Source organism: Petaurus breviceps, unplaced genomic scaffold (genome assembly GCF_028583685.1).
Source record: "Petaurus breviceps papuanus isolate PSGF00001 unplaced genomic scaffold, PetGlider_PUasm1.0 189, whole genome shotgun sequence".
NCBI lineage: Eukaryota > Metazoa > Chordata > Mammalia > Diprotodontia > Petauridae > Petaurus > Petaurus breviceps.
This window is the reverse complement of record NW_027185809.1, coordinates 17,965,947-17,969,582: the sequence shown is the minus strand read 5'-3', so window position 1 is coordinate 17,969,582 and position 3,636 is coordinate 17,965,947.

The window sequence follows — 3,636 nt, the reverse complement described above, 5'->3', positions numbered from 1 at the left end:
AGCATTCACTTGAATATAGCATCTATAAATATCTTCACATTAATCATTAGTCAGGTTGTACAGAAGGATTATGACTGATTAAATGATCTGTGGGAAAGAGTAAAACACAACAAAACAAGAAAAAGAAAGAGAGCAAGTAGTTTGTTTCAGTCTGCATTCAGACTCGACATCTCTTTTCTGGATGTCGGTATCTCTTTCAGTCATGAGTCTTTTGGAGTTGTCTTATAACCTTATACTGCTGAGAAGGACCCAGTCTATTGACATTGGTCATCACACATAACGTCTCTGTGATTGCATAGAGATTTCCCCTGGTTCTGATCTTCTCACTCAGCATCAGTTTAGATAAGTCTCTCCAGGTTATTGTGAAGTCTGTCTGCTCCTCATTTCTTATAGCGCAGTAGTATTCCATTATATTCATATACAACTTGTTCAGCTATTCCCCAATTGATGGCTATTACCTTGATTTCCAATTCTTTGCCACCAAAAAAAAAAGAGCTGCTATAAATATTTTTGTACATACAGGTCTTCCTCCCACTTCTCTGATCTCTTTGGGATTTAGCCCTAGAAGTGGTATTGCTGGGCCAAAGTGTATGTATTTATTTATAGTCCTTGGGGCATAGTTCCAGATTGCTCTACAGAATGGCTGGATCAGTTCACAACTCCACAAACAATGTGTTAGTGTTCCAAATTTTCCACATCTTCTCCAGCATTTATCATTTTCCTGTTTTGTCATCTTAGCCAATCTGGCCCATGAGATGTGGTACCTAAGAGGTGTTTTGATTTACATTTCTCTAATCAGTAGTGATTTAGAACATTTTTTCATATGCTTATAGATATCTTTAATTTCATCTTCTGAGAACTGCCTGTTCATATCTTTTAACCATTTATCAATTGGGGAGTAGCTTGTATTCTTATAGATTTGACTCAATTCTTTGTATATTTTAGAAATGATGCCTTTATCAGAGACTTTGGTTGTAAAGATTCTTTACCAATTTTCTATTTCCCCCTTAATCTTTGTGATATTGGCTTTATTTGTACAGAAACTTTTCAGTTTAATATAATAAAATTTGTCCATTATGCATTTTATAATGCTCTCTCATTCTTGTTTAGTCAAAAAGTCTCCATAGATCTGACAGGTAAACTATCCCTTGCTCTCCCAGATTGTTTACAGTATCAGCCTTTATACCTAAATCATGTACCCATTTTGACTTTATTTTGGTGTACTATATTAAATATTGGTCTATTCCCAGTTTCTGCCATACTATATTCCAGTTTTCCCAGAAGTTTTTTTTTTTTATCAAATAGTGCATTCTTATCCCAAAAACTGGGGTCTTTGGGTATATCAAATGGTAGATTACTATATTCATTGTCTCCTGGGCCTCCTGTACCCAGTCTATTCCATTTGTCCACTACTCTATTTATCAGCCAGTACCAAGTAGTTTTGATGACTGCTGCTTTGTAATACATATTAAAATCTTGTATGGCTAGGCAACCTTCCCTAGCATTTCTTTTCATTAATTGCCTTGATATTCTGGACCTTTTGTTCTCCCAAATGAATTTTGCTCCTATTTTTTTTAGCTCTACAAAGTAGTTTTTTGGTAGATTGATTGGTATGGCACTAAATATGTAATTTAATTTAGGTAAAATTGTCATTTTTATTATATTAGCTCAACCCAGCTATGAGCAATTGATGTTTTTCTAATTAGTTAGATCTGACTTGAAGTATATCATCATATCATCTGATAAGAGTGATAGCTTAGTCTCTTCTTTGCCTAATTTGATTCCTTCCATTTCTTTTTCTTCTCTTATTGCTACTGCTCTAACATTTCTAGTACCAAATTGAATAAGAGGGGTGATAGTGGACATCCTTGTTTCACCCCTGATCTTATTGGAAATGCTTCTAGTCTATCCCCATTACATATAATACTTGATGATGGTTTTAGGTAGATGCTACTTATTATTTTAAGGAAGACTCCATTGATTCCTATACTTTCTAGTGCTTTTAACAGGAATGGGTGTTGTATTTTGTCAAAAGCCTTTTCTGCATATATTGAGGTAATCATATGGTTTCTGCTAGTTTTGTTGTTGATATGCTCAATTATACTGATAGTTTTCCTGATATTTAACCACCCTTGCATTCCTGGAATAAATTCTACCTGGTCAGAGTGTATTATTCTCTTGATGAGTTGCTGTAGTCTTTTTGCTAATATTTTATTTAGAATTTTTGCATCTTTATTCATAAGGGAAATTGGTCTGTAATTTTCTTTCTCTGTTTTTGTCCCTTCCCAATTTAGGTATCAGTACCATATTTGTGTCATAAAAAGAATTTGGTAGGACTCCTTCTTCTCCAATTTTCCCAAATAGTTTGTAAAGTATTGGACTCAATTGTTTAAATGTTTGGTAGAATTCACTAGTAAAGCCATCTGGCCCTGGAGATTTTTTTCTTAAGGAGTTCCTTGATGGCTTGTTCAATTTCTTTTTCTGAGACGGGGTTATTTAAGTGGATTACTTCCTCTTCAGTTAGTCTGGACAGCTTATATTTTCATAAATATTCATCCATTTCATTAAGATTGTCAAATGTAGCTTCATACAATTGGGCATAATATTTCCTGATTATTTCCTGATTATTTCCTCTTCATTGGAGGTAGATTCACCCTTTTTGTTTTTGATACTTGTAATTTGTTTTTTTTTTCTTGTCTTTTTCATCATATAGGCTAATGGGCTATCAATTTTATTTTTTTTCATTATACCAGCTCTTAATTTTATTTATTAATTCAATAGTTTTCTTAAATTCAACTTTATTAATCTCTCCTTTGGTTTTCATTACTTCTAATTTAGTACGTAATTGGGGATTTTCAATTTGTTCTTTTTCTAGCTTTTTCAGTTGCATGCCCAATGTATTGCCCTCCATTTTCTCTATTTTATTTATGTATGCATTCAGGGATATAAAACTTCCCTTAAGAACTGCTTTTGCTGTATCCCACAAGTTTTGCTATGTTGTCTCATTATTGTCAGTCTCTTGAATGAAGTTCTTGATTGTTTCTATAATTTCTTGTTTGACCCATTCATTGTTTAGGATTAAGTTATTTAATTTCTGAATAGTTTTTAGTCTATCCTTCCATGACCCTTTATTACATATAATTTTTATTGCATCGTGAAGGAAGATGTATTTAATATTTCTGCCTTTTTGCATTGAATTGTGAGGTTTTATGCCCTAGTACAAGGTCAATTTTTTTTATATGTGCCATGTACTGCTGAGAGGAAGGTATATTCCTTTTTATCCCCATTCAGTTTTCTCCAGAGGTCTACCATATCTATCTTCTCTAAGATTATATTTAACTCCTTAACTTCTTTCTTGTTTATTTCGAGTTTTGATTTGTCAAGCTCAGATAGGGGGAGATTGAAGTCCTCCACTTGTATTGTTTTGCTGTCTATTTCTTCCTCTAACGTCCTTAACTTCTCCTTTAGGAGTTTGGATATTGTACCTCTTGGTACATAGATGTTTATTAATGATATTGCTTCATTTTTTTTTGCTTTTTTTTGGAGGGCAGTTGGGGTTAAGTGATTTGCCCAAGTTCACATGGCTAATTTTTGTGTTAAGTGTCTAAGGCTGGATTTGAACTCAGGTCCTCCTGA